Source organism: Cyanistes caeruleus, chromosome 33, assembly GCF_971803275.1.
Source record: "Cyanistes caeruleus chromosome 33, bCyaCae1.hap1.1, whole genome shotgun sequence".
Taxonomy (NCBI): Eukaryota; Metazoa; Chordata; class Aves; order Passeriformes; family Paridae; genus Cyanistes; species Cyanistes caeruleus.
The window spans coordinates 1,452,152-1,474,351 of NC_141734.1; the positions used below are offsets into that span (position 1 = coordinate 1,452,152).

Below are 22,200 nucleotides of genomic sequence, written 5' to 3' on the forward strand. Positions count from 1 at the left end.
CCCAAACCCCCAAATCCCATTCCCAAATCCCCCAAAATTCCCAAAACCCAAAATTCCCATTTTCCCCCTCAAATCCCCCCAAAATTCCCAAACCAAATCTTTTCCTTCAATCCCCCCAAAATTCCCCTTTTCCCCCCAAAATTCCAATCCCCCAAATCCCCCAAAATTCCCATTTTCCCTTCAAATCCCCCAAAATTCCCATTTTTCCACCCAAAATTCCCCCAACATTCCCAATTTTCCCCCCAAAATTCCCAATTTTCCCCCCAAAATTCCCATTTTTCCCCCCAAAATTCCCATTTTTCCCCCCAAATCCCTCCAAAATTCACAAATTTCCCCAAAAATTCCCATTTTTCCTCCCAAATCCCCCCAAAATTCCCCAAATTTCCCCAAAATCCCCTTTTTTCCCTTCAAATCCCCCCAAAATTCCCATTTTTCCACCCATTTTTCCCCCAAAATTCCCAAAATCCCCCCAAAATTCCCATTTTTTCCCCCAAATCCCCCCAAATTCCCATTTTCCCCCCCAAATCCCTCCATAATTCCCAAAATTCCCCCAAAATTCCCATTTTCCCCCCCAAATCCTCCCAAAATTCCCATTTTTCCTTTCAAATCCCCCCAAAATTCCCATTTTTCCCCCCAAAATTCCCATTTTTCCCCCAAATCCCCCCAAAATCCCCATTTTTCCCTCAAATCCCCCCAAAATTCCCATTTTTCCCCCAAAATTCCCATTTCCCCCCCCAAATCCCCCCAAAATTCCCATTTTCCCTTCAAATCCCCCAAAATTCCCATTTTTCCACCCAAAATTCCCCCAAAATTCCCAATTTTCCCCCCAAAATTCCCAATTTTCCCCCCAAAATTCCCATTTTTCCCCCCAAAATTCCCATTTTTCCCCCCAAATCCCTCCAAAATTCACAAATTTCCCCAAAAATTCCCATTTTTCCTCCCAAATCCCCCCAAAATTCCCCAAATTTCCCCAAAATCCCCTTTTTTCCCTTCAAATCCCCCCAAAATTCCCATTTTTCCACCCATTTTTCCCCCAAAATTCCCAAAATCCCCCCCAAATTCCCATTTTTCCCCCCAAAATTCCCATTTTCCCCCCCAAATTCCCGGATTTTGGGGGGGTCTCGCCCCTCCCCCTCTACCTGCCGGTAGCTGTTTTTGGGGTACCCCAAATTTGGGGGGGTCCCGGGGGCCGGGGCCGTGTTCTGCATCCTCTGGGGGGGACAAAAATAATTTGGGGAGACCCCAAAAAATTTGGGGAAAAATCCCAAAAATTTGGGAAAAAAAAAAAACCAAAAAATTCCGGAAAATCTCCTCATTTTAACCCCAAAATTTTGGGGTTTTTCCTCAAATTTTGGGGTCTCCACTCCCAATTTTGGGGGTTTTTTCCTCAAATTTTGGGTTTTTCCCAAATTTTGGTGTTTCTTCCTCAAATTTTGGGGTTTTTTTCCCCAAATTTTGGGGTTTTTTCCCCAAATTTTGGGGTTTTTTCCCAATTTTGGGATTTTTTTCCCCCAAATTTTGGGCTTTTTTCCCCAATTTTGGGATTTTTTCCCCCAAATTTTGGGGTTTTTTCCCCAATTTTGGGAATTTTTTCCCCAATTTTGCTGTTTCTTCCTCAAATTTTGGGGTTTTTTTCCCAAATTTTGGACTTTTTTCCCCAATTTTGGGGTCTCCATGCCAAATTTTGGGGTTTTTCCCCAATTTTGGGGTTTTTTCCCCCAAATTTTTGGGATTTTCCCCAAATTTTGGGGTCTCCACCCACAATTTTGGTGTTTTTCCCCAAATTTTGGGGTCCTCACCCCCAATTTTGGGGTTTTTTTCCTCAAAATTTGGGGTTTTCCCCCAATTTTGGGGTCCTCACTCCCAATTTTGGGGTTTTTTTTCCCCAATTTAGGTATTTTTTTCCCCAATTTTGGGGGTTTTTCCCAAATTTTGGGGTCCCCACCCCCAATTTTGGGAGTTTTTTCCTCACATTTTAGGTTTTTTCCCCAAATTTTGGGGTTTTTTCCCAATTTTGGGAGTTTTTTCCTCAAATTTTGAGTTTTTTCCCCAATTTTGCTGTTTCTTCCTCAAATTTTGGGTGTTTTTTCCCAAATTTTGGGCTTTTTTTCCCCAATTTTGGGGTCCCCACGCCAAATTTTGGGGTTTTTCCCAAATTTTGGGGTTTTTTCCCCAAATTTTTGGGATTTTCCCACAATTTTGGGGTCTCCACCCACAATTTTGGGGTTTTTTCCCCAAATTTTGGGGTCCCCTCCCTCAATTTTGGGGTTTTTTTCCCTCAAAATTTGGGTTTTTCCCCAATTTTGGGGTCCTCACTCCCAATTTTGGGAGTTTTTTTTCCCCAATTTAGGTATTTTTTTCCCCAATTTTGGGGGTTTTTCCCAAATTTTGGGGTCCCCACCCCCAATTTTGGGAGTTTTTTCCTCACATTTTAGGTTTTTTCCCCAAATTTTGGGGTTTTTTCCCAATTTTGGGAGTTTTTTCCTCAAATTTTGAGTTTTTTCCCCAATTTTGCTGTTTCTTCCTCAAATTTTGGGTGTTTTTTCCCAAATTTTGGGCTTTTTTTCCCCAATTTTGGGGTCCCCACGCCAAATTTTGGGGTTTTTCCCAAATTTTGGGGTTTTTTCCCCAAATTTTTGGGATTTTCCCACAATTTTGGGGTCTCCACCCACAATTTTGGGGTTTTTTCCCCAAATTTTGGGGTCCCCTCCCTCAATTTTGGGGTTTTTTTCCCTCAAAATTTGGGTTTTTCCCCAATTTTGGGGTCCTCACTCCCAATTTTGGGGGTTTTTCCCCAATTTTGGGATTTTTTTCCCCCAAATTTTGGGGTTTTTTCCTAATTTTGGGATTTTTTTCCCCAAATTTTGGGGTTTTTCCCCAATTTTTGGATTTTTTTCCCCAATTTTGGGATTTTTTTCCTCACATTTAGGGGTTTTTTTCTCAAATTTTGGGTTTTTTTCCCCAAATTTTGGGGTTTTTCCCAAATTTTGGGGTTTTTTCCCCCAAATTTTTGGGATTTTCCCCAAATTTTGGGGTCTCCACCCCCAATTTTGGGGGTTTTTTTCCCCAATTTTGGGATTTTTTTTCCCCAAATTTTGGGGTTTTTTCCCAATTTTGGATTTTCCTCAAATTTTGGGGTCCCCACTCCCAATTCTGGGGTTTTTTCCCCCAAATTTTTTGGATTTTCCTCAAATTTTGGGGTCCCCACTCCCAATTTTGGGGTTTTTTCCCCCAAATTTTTGGGATTTTCCTCAAATTTTGGGGTCCCCATTCCCAATTTTGGGGTTTTTTCCCCAAATTTTTGGGATTTTCCTCAAATTTTGGGGTCCCCACTCCCAATTTTGGGGTTTTTTTCCCCAAATTTTTGGGATTTTCCCCAAATTTTGGGGTCTCCACGTCAAATTTTGGATTTCTTTCCCCAAATTTTGGGGTCCCCTCCCTCAATTTTTGTTTTTTCCCCCAGTTTTGGGGATTTTTTCCCCAAATTTTGGGTTTTTTTCCCCAATTTTGGGGTCTCCATCCTAAATTTTGGGGTCCCCTCCCCATTTTTGGGGTCCCCACCCCCAAATTTTGGGGTCCCCAAATCCCCAATCCCCAAATTTTGGGGTCTCACCTGGAGCCGCTCCGGGGGGGTCCCCCCAAATTCTCCGCAGCCCCCGCAGGATTTGGGGGGGGGTCGGAATTCCGGGAAGATCCGAAGCTCCTGGATGTCCCCCTGGAATTTTGGGGGGGTTTTAGGGGGGGTCACCCCAAATTTGGGGGGGTTGGGGGGGATTTTGGGGGGTCCTGGAGGGGTTTTTGGGGGGGTCTCCCCAAATTTGGGGGGAATTTTGGGGGTCCTGGGGGGGTTTTGGGGAGATTTTGGGGGGATCACCACAAATTTGGGGGGATTTTAGGGAATTTTGGGGGTCCTGGAGGGGTTTTTGGGGGGTGACCCCAAATTTGGGGGGAATCTGGGGGGTCCTGGGGGGGTTTTGGGGAGATTTTGGGGGGATCACCACAAATTTGGGGGGATTTGAGGGAATTTTGGGGGTCCTGGAGGGGTTTTGGGAGGGTGATCCCAAATTTGGGGGTGATTTTGGGGGGTTTTGAGGGGGTCACCCCAGATTTGGGGGGGTTGGGGGGGATTTTTGGGGGTCCTGGAGGGGTTTTTGGGGGGTCTCCCCAAATTTGGGGGAGATTTTGGGGGGTTTTGGGGGGGTCACCCCAGATTTGGGGGGATTTGAGGGAATTTTGGGGGGTCCTGGAGGGGTTTTGGGGGGGTGAACCCGAATTTGGGGGGTTTTGAGGGATTTTGGGGGGTCCTGGAGGGGTTTTTGGGGGGGTCTCCCCAAATTTGGGTGAGGTTTGGGGGGGATTTGGGTGGTCCTGGGGGGGTTTTGGGGGGGTGACCCCAAATTTGGGGGGGATTTGGGGGTGATTTTAGGGAATTTTGGGGGTCCTGGAGGGGTTTTTGGGGGGTCTCCCCAAATTTGGGGGGGAATTTGGGGGGTCCTGGGGGGGTTTTGGGGAGATTTTGGGGGGATCACCCCAAATTTGGGGGGATTTGGGGGGTTTTGAGGGAATTTTGGGGGGTCCTGGAGGGGTTTTGGGGGGGTGAACCCGAATTTGGGGGGGTTTTGAGGGATTTTGGGGGGTCCTGGAGGGGTTTTTGGGGGGTCTCCCCAAATTTGGGGGAGGTTTGGGGGGAATTTGGGGGGTCCTGGGGGGTTTTGGGGAGATTTTGGGGGGATCACCACAAATTTGGGAGGATTTTAGGGAATTTTGGGGGTCCTGGAGGGGTTTTTGGGGGGGTGAACCCGAATTTGGGGGGAATTTGGGGGGTCCTGGGGGGGTTTTGGGGAGATTTTGGGGGGATCACCCCAAATTTGGGTGGGATTTGGGGGGTTTTGAGGGATTTTTGGGGGTCCTGGAGGGGTTTTGGGGGGATTTGGGGGGGTTTTGGGGCCGGAATTTTATGATTCCCAACGGGAATTTCACCATTCCCACCCAAAATTCCCAAAATTCCCACCCCCAAATTCCAAAAATTCCCACCCAAAATTCCCATCCCAAATCCCCCCATTCCCACCCCAAATTCCCAAATTCCCATCCAGAATTCCCATCCAGAATTCCCAAATTCCCACCCCAAAAAATTCCCAAATTCCCACCCCAAAATTCCCAAATTCCCACCCAGAATTCCCAAATTCCCATCCACAAAATTCCCAAATTCCTACCCAAAATTCCCTCCCAAAATTCCCAAATTCCCACCTGGAATTCCCACCCCAAAATTCCCAAAATTCCCAAAATTCCCACATTCCCACCCAAAATTCCCACCCAAAAAATTCCCAAATTCCCACCCAAAATTCCCAAATTCCCTCCCAAATTCCCATTCAAAATTCCCAAAATTCCCACCCAAAATACCCAAATTCCCACCCACAAAATTCCCAAATTGCCATCCAGAATTCCCAAAATTCCCACCCAAAATTCCCACCTGGAATTCCCACCCCAAAATTCCCAAAATTCCCAAATTCCCTCCCCAAATTCCCACCCAAAATTCCCAAATTCCCACCCACAAAATTCCCAAAATTCCCACCCAAAAAATTCCCAAAATCCCACCCAGAATTCCCAAAATTCCCAAATTCCCACCCAAACCTCCCCCATTCCCATCCCAAATTCCCACCTGGAATTCCCATCCAAAATTCCCAAATTCCCACCCAAAATTCCCAAATTCCCACCCGGAATTCCCACCCCAAAATTCCCAAAATTCCCAAAATTCCCACCACAAAATTCCAAAAATACCCCCCCAAAATTCCCAAAATTCCCCCCCAAAATTCCCACCCAAAATTCCCGAATTCCCACCCACAAAATTCCCAAATTCCCATCCAAAATTCCAAAATTCCCACCTCAAAATTCCCAAAATTCCTGCCCAAAATTCCCAAAATTCCCTCCCAAAATTCCCTCCCAAAATTCCTAAAATTCCCACCCAAAATTCCGACATTCCCATACAAAATTCCCACCCAAATTAATTCCCAAATTCCCACCCCAAATTCCCAAAATTCCCACATTCCCACCCAAAATTCCCACCCAAAAAACTTCCCAAACTCCCACCCAAAAAATTCCCAAATTCCCATCCAAAATTCCCAAATTCCCACCCAAAATTCCCAAATTCCCACCCCCAAAATTCCCAAATTCCCATCTAAAATTCCCAAAATTCCCACCCCAAATTCCCACCTGGAATTCCCACCCCAAAATTCCCAAAATTCCCAAATTCCCTCCCCAAATTCCCACCCAAAATTCCCAAATTCCCACCCAAATTCCCACCCAAAATTCCCAAAATTCCCACCCCAAATTCCCACCCAAATTCCCTCCCAAAATTCCCAAAATTCCCACCCGAATTCCCAAAATCCCACCCAAATTCCCAAATTCCCACCCAAACCTCTCCCATTCCCACCCCAAATTCCCACCTGGAATTCCCACCCCAAAATTCCCAAAATTCCCAAATTCTTTCCCAAAATTCCCACCCAAAAAAATTCCCAAATTCCCACCCAGAATTCCCAAAATTCCCACTCAAAATTCCCAAAATCCCACCCAGAATTCCCAAAATTCCTGCCCAAAATTCCCTCCCAAAATTCCCAAATTCCCACCCGGAATTCCCACCCCAAAATTCCCAAAATTCCCAAAATTCCCACCACAAAATTCCAAAAATTCCCCCCCAAAATTCCCAAAATTCCCACCCAAAATTCCCCCCCAAAATTCCCGAATTCCCACCCACAAAATTCCCAAATTCCCATCCAGAATTCCCAAAATTCCCACCCCAAATTCCCACCTGGAATTCCCACCCCAAATTCCCAAAATTCCCAAATTCCCACCCAAAATTCCCACCCAAATTAATTCCCAAATTCCCACCCACAAAATTCCCAAAATTCCCACCACAAAATTCCCAAAATTCCCAAAATCCCACCCAGAATTCCCAAAATTCCCCCCAAAATTCCCAAAATTCCCCCCCAAAATTCCCCCCAAAATTCCCAAAATTCCCACCACAAAATTCCCAAAATTCCCACCCAAAATTCCCAAAATTCCCACCATAAAATTCCCAAAATTCCCAGATTCCAGAATTCCCGCCCTCAATTCCCATTGCCGCCGATTTCCCGGGAATTTTCACCTGGAATCCCGGCGCCAGGACGAGGCTCCGGGGGCGTGGCCGGGGCGTGGGGGGAGGGGCGGGGTGGGGGAGGGGCCGGGGCCGCCCGGGGCCGCAATCCAGGGAAAAGGAGACGGAACCGGAACCGGAACCGGAAGCGGAACCGGAAGCGGAACCGGAAGCGGAACCGGAAGCGGAAGCGGAACCGGAAGCGGAACCGGAAGCGGAAGTGGATCCGGAGCGTCCCAGGGACACCGCCCACCACAGCCGGTGCCACCTGAGGCGGGAGGGGAGAAAACACGGAATGGGGAGGATTCCCGGGGATCCGGGATCCAGGGATGGGTTTGGAAAGGGATCCGGGATCCAGGGATGGGTTGGGAAAGGGATCTGGGATCCAGGGATGGGTTTGGAAAGGGATTTGGGATCCAGGGATGGGTTTGGGAAAGGGATTTGGGATCCAGGGATGGGTTTGGAAAGGGATCCGGGATCCAGGGATGGGTTTGGAAAGGGATTTGGGATCCAGGGATGGGTTTGGAAAGGGATCTGGGATCCAAGGATGGGTTTGGAAAGGGATCCGGGATCCAGGGATGGGTTTGGAAAGGGATTCAGGATCCAGGGATGGGTTTGGAAAGGGATCCGGGATCCAGGGATGGGTTTGGAAAGGGATCCGGGATCCAGGGATGGGTTTGGAAAGGGATTTGGGATCCAGGGATGGGTTTGGAAAGGGATTTGGGATCCAGGAATGGGTTGGGAAAGGGATTTGGGATCCAGGGATGGGTTGGGAAAGGGATCCGGGATCCAGGGATGGGTTTGGAAAGGGATTTGGGATCGTTGGGATGGGTTGGGAAAGGGATCCGGGATCCAGGGATGGGTTTGGAAAGGGATCCGGGATCCAGGGATGGGTTTGGAAAGGGATTTGGGATCCAGGGATGGGTTTGGAAAGGGATTTGGGATCCAGGGATGGGTTGGGAAAGGGATCCGGGATCCAGGGATGAGTTTGGAAAGGGATTTGGGATCCAGGGATGGGTTTGGAAAGGGATCCGGGATCCAGGGATGGGTTTGGAAAGGGATTTGGGATCATTGGGATGGGTTTGGAAAGGGATCCGGGATCCAGGGATGGGTTTGGAAAGGGATTTGGGATCCAGGGATGGGTTTGGAAAGGGATTTGGGATCGTTGGGATGGGTTTGGAAAGGGATTTGGGATCCAGGGATGGGTTGGGAAAGGGATTTGGGATCCAGGGAGGGGTTTGGAAAGGGATCCGGGATCCAGGGATGGGTTTGGAAAGGGATTTGGGATCCAGGGATGGGTTTGGAAAGGGATCCGGGATCCAGGGATGGGTTTGGAAAGGGATTTGGGATCCAGGGATGGGTTTGGAAAGGGATCCGGGATCCAGGGATGGGTTGGGAAAGGGATTTGGGATCCAGGGATGGGTTTGGAAAGGGATTTGGGATCCAGGGATGGGTTTGGAAAGGGATCTGGGATCCAGAGATGGGTTTGGAAAGGGATTTGGGATCCAGGGATGGGTTTGGAAAGGGATTCGGGATCCAGGGATGGGTTGGGAAAGGGATTTGGGATCCAGGGATGGGTTTGGAAAGGGATTTGGGATCGTTTGGATGGGTTTGGAAAGGGATTTGGGATCCAGGGATGGGTTTGGAAAGGGATCCGGGATCCAGGGATGGGTTTGGAAAGGGATTTGGGATCCAGGGATGGGTTTGGAAAGGGATCCGGGATCCAGGGATGGGTTTGGAAAGGGATCCGGGATCCAGGGATGGGTTTGGAAAGGGATTCGGGATCGTTGGGATGGGTTTGGAAAGGGATCTGGGATCCAGAGATGGGTTTGGAAAGGGATCCGGGATCCAGGGATGGGTTTGGAAAGGGATTTGGGATCCAGGGATGGGTTTGGAAAGGGATTTGGGATCCAGGGATGGGTTTGGAAAGGGATCCGGGATCCAGGGATGGGTTTGGAAAGGGATTTGGGATCCAGGGATGGGTTTGGAAAGGGATTTGGGATCCAGGGATGGGTTTGGAAAGGGATCCGGGATCCAGGGATGGGTTTGGAAAGGGATTTGGGATCCAGGGATGGGTTTGGAAAGGGATTTGGGATCCAGGGATGGGTTTGGAAAGGGATTTGGGATCGTTGGGATGGGTTTGGAAAGGGATCCGGGATCCAGGGATGGGTTTGGAAAGGGATCCGGGATCCAGGGATGGGTTTGGAAAGGGATTCGGGATCGTTGGGATGGGTTTGGAAAGGGATCTGGGATCCAGAGATGGGTTTGGAAAGGGATTTGGGATCCAGGGATGGGTTTGGAAAGGGATCTGGGATCCAGAGATGGGTTTGGAAAGGGATTTGGGATCCAGGGATGGGTTTGGAAAGGGATTTGGGATCCAGGGATGGGTTTGGAAAGGGATCTGGGATCCAGGGATGGGTTTGGAAAGGGATCTGGGATCCAGGGATGGGTTTGGAAAGGGATTTGGGATCCAGGGAGGGGTTTGGAAAGGGATTTGGGATCCAGGGATGGGTTTGGAAAGGGATTCGGGATCCAGAGATGAGTTTTCTGAGGAATTTGGGGTCATTGGAGGAGTTGGAAAAAGGATTTGGGATGGTTGGGATGATCCCGTTGGGTTTTCCAAGGGATTTGGGATCCATGGATGGGGTTGGAAAAGGGATTTGGGATCCGTGGTTGGGTTTTCCGAGGGATTCGGGATCCATGGATGGGTTTTCCAATGGATTTGGGATCGTTGGGATGATCCCGTTGGGTTTTCCAAGGGATCCAGGATCCATGGTTGAGTTCTCCAATGGATTTGGGATCCATGGATGGGTTTGGAGAGGGATTTGGGGTCATTGGGATGAACCAGTTGGGTTTTCCAATGGATTCGTGATCCATGGATGAGTTTTCCAAGGGATTTGGAATCCATGGATGAGTTTTCCAAGGGATTTGGGATCCATGGTTGGGTTTTCCAAGGGATTCGGGATCCATGGAGGGGTTGGAAAAGGGATTTGGGATCCATGGAGGGGTTGGGAGAGGGATTTGGAATCCATGGATGAGTTTTCCAAGGGATTTGGGATCCGTGGTTGGGTTTTCCAATGGATTCGGGAATGCATGGATGGGTTGGGAAAGGTTTTTGGGATCATTGGGATGATCCCGTTGGGTTTTCCAAGGGATTTGGGAATCCATGGATGGGTTGGGAAAGGTTTTTGGGATCCCTGGGATGATCCCATTGAGTTTCCAAAGGATTTTTGGGATCATGGGTTGGGTTTCCCAGGGATTCCCCACCCCCAGCCCCTCCCCCACAGAATTCCCAAGGGATTCCCCCAATCCCAACCCCTCCCCCACAGAATTCCCACCCCTCCCCCTCCAGGGGATTCCCAGCCCCTCCCCCACAGAATTCCCAAGGGATGCCCCCATCCCATCCCCTCCCCCCCAGGAATTCCCAGCCCCTCCCCCACAGAATTCCCAAGGGATTCCCCCAATCCCAACCCCTCCCCCACAGAATTCCCAAGGGATTCCCCCAATCCCAACCCCTCCCCCACAGAATTCCCACCCCTCCCCCCCCCGGGAATTCCCATCCCCTCCCCCACAGAATTCCCGCCCCTCCCCCACAGAATTCCTGAAGGATCCCTGCAATTCCAGCCCCTCCCCCACAGAATTCCCATCCCCTCCCCCACAGAATTCCCAAGGGATTCCCCCATCCCAACCCCTCCCCCCCGGGAACTCCAGCCCCTCCCCCACAGAATTCCCAAGGGATTCCCCCAATCCCAACCCCTCCCCCACAGAATTCCCAAGGGATTCCCCCAATCCCAGCCCCTCCCCCCCCAGGAATTCCAGCCCCTCCCCCACACAGAATTCCCAAGGGATTCCCCCATCCCAACCCCTCCCCCCCCAGAATTCCCACCCCTCCCCCTCCAGGGAATTCCCAGCCCCTCCCTCACAGAATTCCCAAGGGATTCCCCCATCCCAGCCCCTCCCCCACAGAATTCCCAAGGGATTCCCCACCCCCCGCCCCTCCCCCACAGAATTCCCAAGGGATTCCCCCAATCCCAACCCCTCCCCCACAGAATTCCCAAGGGATTCCCCCACAGAATTCCCAAGGGATTCCCCCACAGAATTCCCTCCCCCACAGAATTCCCAAAGGGATTCCCCCATCCCAACCCCTCCCCCACAGAATTCCCACCCCTCCCCCCCCCGGGAATTCCCATCCCCTCCCCCACAGAATTCCCGCCCCTCCCCCACAGAATTCCTGAAGGATCCCCGCAATTCCAGCCCCTCCCCCACAGAATTCCCAAGGGATTCCCCCAATCCCAACCCCTCCCCCCCGGGAATTCCCATCCCCTCCCCCACAGAATTCCCAAGGGATCCCCCCATCCCAACCCCTCCCCCACAGAATTCCTGAAGGATCCCCGCAATTCCAGCCCCTCTCCCACAGAATTCCCATCCCCTCCCCCACAGAATTCCCAAGGGATTCCCCCACAGAATTCCCAAGGGATTCCCCCAGTCCCAACCCCTCCCCCACAGAATTCCCAAGGGATTCCCCCATCCCAGCCCCTCCCCCACAGAATTCCTGAAGGATCCCCGCAATTCCAGCCCCTCCCCCACAGAATTCCCGCCCCTCCCCCCCCCCGGGAATTCCCATCCCCTCCCCCTCTGGGGAATTCCCCGCCCCTCCCCCACAGAATTCCCAAGGGATTCCCCCCCAGAATTCCCACCCCTCCCCCCCCGGGAATTCCCAGCCCCTCCCCCCCAGAATTCCCAAGGGAATTCCCGCCCCTCCCCCGCTCACCGCCCATCGTCCAGCCGCATTCCCGGCCGCGGATCCCTTTGGATCGGGAATCTCCGACCCCGGATCAGGAGGGCGGGATCCGATCCCAGCTCCAGCTCCAGGATCCTCATCCCGGACCCGTCCAGGACCGACAGCAACCGGAACCGGGAACCCCAACCCGAACCGGAACGGGAACGGGGCGACGGATCCCAACGGAACACGGCCGAGACGGAGAATTCCAGCGGGAACGGACCTGGGAATGTCGGGAATGTTGGGAATGTCGGGAATGTCGGGAATATTTGGAATTCTGGGAATTCTGGGGATGTTGGGAATTGGGAACGGGAACGGGAATGAGGCGACGGATCCCAACGGAACACGGCCGAGACGGAGAATTCCAGTGGGAACGGACCTGGGAATGTCGGGAATGTCGGGAATTCTGGGAATTCTGGGAATTCTGGGGATATTGGGAATTGGGAATGTCGGGAATGTTGGGAATATCAGGAAAATTGGGAATATTGGGAATATTGGGGATCCCAATGGAGCAGGGCCGAGACGGAGAATTCCAGCGGGAACGGACCTGGGAATGTCGGGAATGTTGGGAATTCTGGGAATTCTGGGAATGTTGGGGATGTTGGGAATTGGGAATGTCAGGAAAATTGGGAATATTGGGAATATTTGGGATCCCAACGGAGCAGGGCCGAGACGGAGAATTCCAGCGGGAATGGACCTGGGAATGTCGGGAATGTCGGGAATGTTTATCAGGAATTCTGGGAATGTTGGGAATGTTGGGAATTGGGAATATCAGGAAAATTGGGAATATTGGGAATATTGGGGATCCCAACGCAGCAGGGCCGAGACGGAGAATTCCAGCGGGAATGGACCTGGGAATGTCGGGAATGCCGGGAATTCTGGGGATATTGGGAATTGGGAATGTTGGGAATTGGGAATATCAGGAAAATTGGGAATATTGGGGATCCCAACGGAACACGGCCGAGACGGAGAATTCCAACGGGAACGGACCTGGGAATGTCGGGAATGCCGGGAATTCTGGGGATGTTGGGAATGTTGGGAATGTTGGGAATATCAGGAAAATTGGGAATATTGGGGATCCCAACGGAGCAGGGCCGAGACGGAGAATTCCAACCGGAATGGACCTGGGAATGTCGGGAATGTTTACCGGGAATTCTGGGAATGTTGGGAATGTTGGGAATTGGGAATATCAGGAAAATTGGGAATATTGGGGATCCCAACGGAACACGGCCGAGACGGAGAATTCCAGCGGGAACGGACCTGGGAATGTCGGGAATGCCGGGAATTCTGGGAATTCTGGGAATGTCGGGAATGTTGGGAATATCAGGAAAATTGGGAATATTGGGAATATTTGGGATCCCAACGGAGCAGGGCCGAGACGGAGAATTCCAGCGGGAACGGACCTGGGAATGTCGGGAATGCCGGGAATGTTGGGGATGTCAGGAATGTTTGGAATTCTGGGAATGTTGGGGATGTTGGGAATTGGGAACGGGAACGGGGCGACGGATCCCAACGGAACACGGCCGAGACGGAGAATTCCAACGGGAATGGACCTGGGAATGTCGGGAATGTCGGGAATTCTGGGAATGTCGGGAATGTTGGGAATATCAGGAAAATTGGGAATATTGGGAATATTGGGGATCCCAATGGAGCAGGGCCGAGACGGAGAATTCCAGCGGGAACGGACCTGGGAATGTCGGGAATGTTGGGAATTCTGGGAATTCTGGGAATGTTGGGGATGTTGGGAATTGGGAATGTCAGGAAAATTGGGAATATTGGGAATATTTGGGATCCCAACGGAGCAGGGCCGAGACGGAGAATTCCAGCGGGAATGGACCTGGGAATGTCGGGAATGTCGGGAATGTTTATCAGGAATTCTGGGAATGTTGGGAATGTTGGGAATTGGGAATATCAGGAAAATTGGGAATATTGGGAATATTGGGGATCCCAACGCAGCAGGGCCGAGACGGAGAATTCCAGCGGGAATGGACCTGGGAATGTCGGGAATGCCGGGAATTCTGGGGATATTGGGAATTGGGAATGTTGGGAATTGGGAATATCAGGAAAATTGGGAATATTGGGGATCCCAACGGAACACGGCCGAGACGGAGAATTCCAACGGGAACGGACCTGGGAATGTCGGGAATGCCGGGAATTCTGGGGATGTTGGGAATGTTGGGAATGTTGGGAATATCAGGAAAATTGGGAATATTGGGGATCCCAACGGAGCAGGGCCGAGACGGAGAATTCCAACCGGAATGGACCTGGGAATGTCGGGAATGTTTACCGGGAATTCTGGGAATGTTGGGAATGTTGGGAATTGGGAATATCAGGAAAATTGGGAATATTGGGGATCCCAACGGAACACGGCCGAGACGGAGAATTCCAGCGGGAACGGACCTGGGAATGTCGGGAATGCCGGGAATTCTGGGAATTCTGGGAATGTCGGGAATGTTGGGAATATCAGGAAAATTGGGAATATTGGGAATATTTGGGATCCCAACGGAACACGGCCGAGACGGAGAATTCCAGCGGGAACGGACCTGGGAATGTCGGGAATGCCGGGAATTCTGGGAATTCTGGGAATGTTGGGAATTGGGAATGTTGGGAATTCTGGGAATATTGGGGATGTTGGGAATTGGGAATGTCGGGAATGTCAGGAATGTTGGGAATGTCGGGAATGTTGGGAATATCAGGAAAATTGGGAATATTGGGGATCCCAACGGAACACGGCCGAGACGGAGAATTCCAACCGGAATGGACCTGGGAATGTCGGGAACGCCGGGAATTCTGGGAATATTGGGAATTGGGAATCGGGATGGAGCAGAGTTGAGAGACAGAATTCCAAAGGGAACGGGCCTGGGGGGGGATTTGGGAATTCTGGGAATTTTGGGATTTGGGAATCGGAATTTTGGGAACTCGGAACTGGGAATTGGGAACTGGGAATTTGGAATTGGGAATTTGGAAATGGGAATTGGGATCAGGAATTGGGGTTTGGGATTTGGGATTTGGGATTCGGGGATTTGGGGATTTGGGATTTGGGAATTTGGGATCAGGGTTTGAAATTTGGGATCGGGGTTTGGGATTCAGGATTCGGGATCCGGGTGCCGATCCCGTCGGGATTTCCATGGATTCGGGATCCAAGGGCCGATCCCGTCGGGATTCCCATGGATTTGGGATCCCGGGGCCGATCCCGTCGGGATTTCCATGGATTTGGGGTCAATCCCGTCAGGATTTCCATGGATTTGGGGTGGATCCGGTCGGGATTCCCGATGGATTCGGGATCCAGGGGTCGATCCCATTGGCATTTCCACGGATTCAGGATCCCGGGACCGATCCTGTTGGGATTTCCATGGATTTGGGGCCGATCCCATCGGGATTTCCATGGATTTGGGCTGATCCCAATGGGTTTTCCATGGATTTGGGATCCCGGGGCTGATCCCGTTGGGATTCCCGATGGATTCAGGATCCCAGGGCCCAATCCCAATGGGTTTTCCATGGATTTGGGATCCTGGGGTGGATCCGGTCGGGATTCCCGATGGATTTGGGATCCCGGGGACCAATCCCAATGGGTTTTCCATGGATTCGGGATCCCGGGGCTGATCCCGTTGGGATTCCCGATGGATTCAGGATCCCAGGGCCCAATCCCAATGGGTTTTCCATGGATTTGGGATCCCGGGGTGGATCCGGTCGGGATTCCCGATGGATTGGGGTTGACCTGGTCAGGATTCCCGATGGATCCCGGGGTGGATCCCGTTGTGATTCCCAATGGATCCGGGGCGGTTTCCGGGGCAGATTCCCAATGGATCCCGGGGCGGATCCTCGATGGATCCCGGGGTGGATTCGGCTGGATCCGGGGTGGATTCCCGCTGGGATGGATCCAGGTGGATCCCGGGGTGGATCCCGGGGTGGATTCCCGATGGATCCGGGGTTGATCCCGTTGTGATTCCCAATGGATCCGGGTGGATCCCAGGGCAGATTCCTGCTGGATCCCGGGGTGGATTCCCAATGGATCCGGGGTGGATTCCCGACGGATCCGGGGTGAATCCCGGGGTGGATTCCTGCTGGATCCCAGGGTGGATTCCCAATGGATCCGGGTGAATCCCGGGGGCGGATCCTGGGGTGGATTCCCGCTGGATCCGGGGTGGATTCCCGACGGATCCGGGGTGAATCCCGGGCTGGATTCCTGATGGATCCCGGGGCGGATTCCCGCTGGATCCTGGGGTGGATTCCCGCTGGATCCTGGGGCGGATTCCCGCTGGATCCCGGGGTGGATTCCCGCTGGATCCCGGGGTGGATTCCCGCTGGATCCGGGGCAGATCCCGTTGTGATTCCCGCTGGATCCCGGGATGGATTCCCGCTGGATCCCGGGATGGATTCCCGCTGGATCCGGGGCGGATCCCGTTGTGATTCCCGCTGGATCCCGGGATGGATTCCCGCTGGATCCCGGGATGGATTCCCGCTGGATCCGGGGCGGATCCCGTTGTGATTCCCACTGGATCCCGGGATGGATTCCCGCTGGATCCGGGGCGGATCCCGTTGTGATTCCCGCTGGATCCCGGGATGGATTCCCGCTGGATCCGGGCGGATCCCGGCGCTCACCAGGCAGCAGCTCCCGGGCGGGGGCTCCGATCCCGATCCCGATCCCGACGGGAACCCCCCGGCTGAGGCGGAAAGCGACGGAGCCGGGACAGGGCCCCGGAACCTTCCGGAATCCGGCCGGGAGCAGCCGCAGCAAATCCCGGCCCGGAGCTGGGGGAGGGGAAAACGGGGAATGAGATGGGCTGGGATCCACTGGGAGCCACTGGGATCCACTGGAAGCCACTGGGAGTTACTGGGAGTTACTGGGATCCCCCCCCAAATCCCTGGAAAAATCCCCCAGGAATTCACCCCAAAATTCCTCCTGAAGTCCCAAAAATTCCCAAAAAATTCCCCCCAAAAAAATAAAAAAAAAAACCTCCCAAAATTCCCAAAAACAACCCCTAAAAAAATCCCCAAAATATAAAAAAAAAATCCTAAAAAATTCCCCAAAAATTCCCAAAAATTCCCCCTAAAAAATCAAAAAAATATCCGCCCAAATTCCCAAAAACTCCCCCCCAAAAAATCCCCAAAAATCCCCCTAAAAATTCCCAAAAGATCCCAAAAAATCACCCTAAAAAATGCCTAAAAATCCCTCTAGAAAATTCCCAAAAAATCCCCCCAAGAGATCCCAAAAAATCCCCCCAAAAATTCCCAAAAAAACCCCAAAAGTCAAAAAAATTCCCCCCCAAAAATCCCAAACAATTCCAAAAGTACCCCAAAAATTCCCAAAAAATCCCCCCCAAAATTCCCAAAAATCCCCCCCAAAAATTCCCCCCCCAAAAAAATAATCCCCTAAAAATTCCCAAATAATCCCAAAAAAATCCCCCAAAATCCCAAAAATCCCCCCCCAAAATCCCCCAAAAAATCCCAAAAAAATCCCCCTAAAAAATCCCCAAAAACTCCCCCCCAAAAATTCCAAAAAACCCCAAAAATTCCCCAAAATTCCCAAAAAATCCCCAAAAATCCCCCTAAAAATTCCCAAAAAATCCCCTAAAAAATCCCAAAAGTCAAAAAAAATCCCCCCCAAAATCCCAAACAATTCCAAAAAATCCCCAAAAAATCCCCCCCAAAATTCCCGAAAACTCCTCTAAAAATTCCCAAAAAATAAAAAAAATTCCCCTAAAAATTCCCATAAAAATCCAAAAAAATCCCCCAAATAATCCCAAAAAATCCCCCCCAAAAATCCCGAAAAATACCAAAAAATTCCCAAAAAATCCCCCTAAAAATTCCCAAAAAATCCCCTAAAAAATCCCCCCCAAAAATACTCCCAAAATTCCCAAAAAATCCCCAAAAATCCCCCCCAAAATTCCTGAAAACTCCCCTAAAAATTCCCAAAAAATAAAAAAAAAATCCTCTAAAAATTCCCATAAAAATCCCAAAAAATCCCCCAAATAATCCCAAAAAATCCCCCCCAAAATCCCGAAAAAATCCCCAAAAAATCCCAAAAAAATCCCAAAAAATCCCCCTAAAAATTCCCAAAAAATCCCCTAAAAAATCCCCCCCAAAAATACTCCCAAAATTCCAAAAAAATCCCCAAAAATCCCCCCCAAAATTCCCGAAAACTCCCCTAAAAATTCCCAAAAAATAAAAAAAAAATCCCCTGAAAATTCCCATAAAAATCCCAAAAAATCCCCCAAATAATCCCAAAAAATCCCCTCCAAAATCCAAAAAAAATCCCAAAAAAATCCCAAAAAATCCCCAAAAATCCCCCTAAAAATTCCCAAAAAATCCCCTAAAAAATCCCCCCCCAAAATACTCCCAAAATTCCAAAAAAATCCCCAAAAATCCCCCCCAAAATTCCCAAAAACTCCCCTAAAAATTCCCAAAAAATTTTAAAAAAATCCCCTGAAAATTCCCATAAAAATCCCAAAAAATCCCCCCCAAAATCCAAAAAAATCCCCCCCAAAATCCCAAAAAAATCCCCAAAAAATCCCAAAAAATCCCCCCCAAAATCCCAAAAAATCCCCTAAAAAATCCCCCCCAAAAATACTCCCAAAATTCCAAAAAAATCCCCAAAAATCCCCCCCAAAATTCCCGAAAACTCCCCTAAAAATTCCCAAAAAATAAAAAAAAATATCCCCTGAAAATTCCCATAAAAATCCCAAAAAAATCCCCCAAATAATCCCAAAAAATCCCCCCCAAAATCCCAAAAAAATCCCCAAAAAATACCAAAAAATTCCCAAAAAATCCCCCTAAAAATTCCCAAAAAATCCCCTAAAAAATCCCCCCCCAAAATACTCCCAAAATCCCCAAAAAAGCCAAAAAATCCCCCCCAAAATTCCTGAAAACTCCCCTAAAAATTCCCAGAAAATAAAAAAAAATCCCCTAAAAATTCCCATAAAAATCCCAAAAAATCCCCCAAATAATCCCAAAAAATCCCCCCAAAGTCCCAAAAAAATCCCAAAAAAACACCAAAAAATCCCAAAAAATCCCCCTAAAAAATCCCCAAAAACTCCCCCTAAAAAATTCCCAAAAAACCCCAAAAATTCCCAAAAAAACCCCAAATCCCCCCTCCCCCCCCCCCTCATTTCCCGCGGGATTTTTCCCAAATTTCTGCGGCTGGGGGTGGGGGAGGGGCGGCCACAGAGGGGCCTTTTCTTCTCCCGGTTTTTTTTTTTTATTTTCCTGGAATTCTAAAAATTCCCAAATTCTCCTTCCCCTCCCCCCTCCGGGTCCGTCGGGACCTCCGGGACCTCCTGGAATTTTTTTTTTGGGATAAAATCCTAAAAATTCCCGGTTTTTTTTTTTTTTGGGGGAATTTTATACCTCAAAAATGGATTTATTCCCTAAAAAATAAAAAAAATCCCTAAAAAAAATTCTTGGGGTTTTTTTTGGGTTTTTTTTGGGAATTTTCAGGGGATTCCCGGGATTTTGGAGACCCCGGAATTCCTGGATGGCTCCTTAAAAATTCCCGGGTTTTTTTTTTTACCCCAAAATTCCCGATTTTCTCCAAAAATTCCCGATTTTCCCCCCAAAATTCTCGATTTTCACCCCCAAAATTCCCCCCAAAATTCCTGATTTTCTCCAAAAATCCCAATTTTCACCCCAAAATTCCCGATTTTCCCCCCAAAATTCCCATTTTTCACCCCAAAATTCCCGATTTTCCCCCCAAAATTCCCGATTTTCCCCCTAAAATTCCCAATTTTCTCCCCAAAATTCCCGATTTTCTCCAAAAATTCCCAATTTTCACCCCAAAATTCCCGATTTTCACCCCAAAATTCCCCATTTTCTCCAAAAATTCCCGATTTTCACCCCAAAATTCCCGATTTTCACCCCAAAATTCCCAATTTTCACCCCAAAATTCCCGATTTTCCCCCCAAAAATTCCCAATTTTCACCCCAAAATTCCCAATTTTCCCCCCAAAATTCCCAATTTTCCCCCCAAAATTCCCAATTTTCACCCCAAAATTCCCGATTTTCACCCCAAAATTCCCATTTTTCACCCCAAAATTCCCGATTTTCCCCCTAAAATTCCCGATTTTCCCCCAAAATTCCCAAATTTCCCCCCCCCCAAAATTCCCGGGAATTCCCGGGTCCCCCTCGGGTCCTCCTGGACCCCAAAATTCCCAAATTTCCCCCAAAATTCCCGATTTTCACCCCAAAATTCCCAAAAAATTCCCATAAAATCCCCTCCCAGTTCATCCCAGTTCATCCCAGTTCATCCCAGTTTATCCCAGTTTATCCCAGTTTATCCCAGTTTATCCCAGTTTGTCCCAGTTTGTCCCAGTTTGTCCCAGTTTGTCCCAGTTTGTCCCAGTTTGTCCCAGTTTGTCCCAGTCTGTCCCAGTCTGTCCCAGTCTGTCCCAGTTCCAGCCATGCCAGGGGGTCCAGCCGGGCCCCAGGCAGCTCCCGCTCCCAGTATAAACCAGTATAAACCAGTATGGACCAGTATAGACCAGTACAGACCAGTATAGACCAGTATAGACCAGTATAAACCGGTATAAACCAGTATAGACCAGTATAAACCGGTATAAACCAGTATAAACCAGTATGGACCAGTACAGACCAGTATAGACCAGTATAAACCGGTATAAACCAGTATAGACCAGTATAAACCGGTATAAACCAGTATAAACCAGTATGGACCAGTACAAACCAGTATAAACCAGTATAAACCGGTATAAACCGGTATAAACCAGAATAAACCGGTATAAACCAGTATAAACTGGTATAAACCAGTATAAACCAGTATAAAGTGCTATAAACCAGTATAAACCAGTATAAAGTGCTATAAACCGGTCTAAACCAGTATGGACCAGTATAAACCAGTTTCAGTCCCAGTATCCCCCCTGTTCTGCCTCCCAGTTCATCCCAGTAACGGCTCCCAGTAACTCCCAGTGCTCCCAGTTCATCCCAGTCCATCCCAGTAACGGCTCCCAGTAAATCCCAGTGCTCCCAGTCCATCCCAGTTCATCCCAGTTCATCCCAGTAACGGCTCCCAGTAACTCCCAGTGCTCCCAGTTCATCCCAGTCACTCCCAGTAACGGCTCCCAGTCCGTCCCAGTGCTCCCAGTTCATCCCGGTCCATCCCAGGAACGGCTCCCAGTCACTCCCAGTGCTCCCAGTTCATCCCAGTCACTCCCAGTAACGGCTCCCAGTCTGTCCCAGTGCTCCCAGTAACTCCCAGTGCTCCCAGTTCATCCCAGTAACGGCTCCCAGTCTGTCCCAGTGCTCCCAGTTCATCCCAGTAACTCCCAGTGCTCCCAGTTCATCCCAGTAACGGCTCCCAGTCACTCCCAGTGCTCCCAGTCCCTCCCAGTTCCCCCCAGTCCATCCCAGTCCATCCCAGTAGCTGCTCCCAGTCTCTCCCAGTGCTCCCAGTTCCCCGTTCCAGTCTCCCCAGTTGCTCCCAGTGCTCCCAGTAACGGTTCCCAGCCCCCCCCAGTCCCTCCCAGTTCATTCCAGTTCATCCCAGTCCATCCCGGTCCATTCCCAGTCCCCCCCCAGTCCATCCCAGTGCTCCCAGTGCTCCCAGTAACAGCTCCCAGTCTCTCCCAGTGCTCCCAGTTCCCCGTTCCAGTCTCCCCAGTTGCTCCCAGTGCTCCCAGTAACGGTTCCCAGTTCATCCCAGTCCATCCCAGTTTATCCCAGTCCCCCCCAGTCCATCCCAGTCCATCCCAGTAACGGCTCCCAGTCCCCCCCAGTCCATCCCAGTCCATCCCAGTCCCTCCCAGTCCCCCCCAGTCCCACCTGGCTCTGTCGCTGTCGCGATTCCCAGCGCCGCCAGCAGCAGCAGCGGCAGCAGCGGGGGGGGGGCCATGGCGGGGTCGCGACAGAGCCGCGATATCGCGACAGAGGCGGCGGGAGAGCCCCGAGAGAGCCCCGGGATGTCGCGACAGAGGCGGCGATAGAGGCAGCGGGAGAGCCCCGAGAGAGCCCCGCGATGTCGCGACAGAGGCGGCGATAGAGACACCGGGAGGCCCCGCGATGTCGCGATAGAAGCGGCGAGAGAGCCCCTAAAGAGCCCCGGGACAGCCCCGGGATATCGCGATAGAGGCAACGGGAGAGCCCCGGGAGGGCCCCGCGATGTCGCGACAGAGGCGCCGCTGTCGCGACAGGCGCGGGACGTGGCGGCCCCGGCGCGAGCGGGGCCCGAGTGAGGGAGAGCGGAGAGAAACCCCAACCCCTCCCCCACCCCGGGAACGCCCCGCCCCCAACTGGGAGAACTGGGAGGGACTGGGATGGACTGGGAGGGAACTGGGATGGACTGG

The 22,200-nt window shown here is 50.6% G+C and overlaps 1 long non-coding RNA gene across 1 annotated transcript; it reads right to left on the bottom strand.

Annotated features, from left to right (window-relative positions):
* Positions 1–1,164: 1,164 nt before the first annotated feature.
* Positions 1,165–7,181, bottom strand: LOC147647826 (uncharacterized). Its single transcript, XR_015281351.1, has 3 exons — positions 7,142–7,181; positions 3,614–3,715; positions 1,165–1,211 (listed from the first exon to the last, which is right to left on the bottom strand). It is a non-coding gene; the product is annotated as an uncharacterized LOC147647826 (long non-coding RNA).
* Between the last annotated feature and the right edge of the window lie 15,019 nt (positions 7,182–22,200).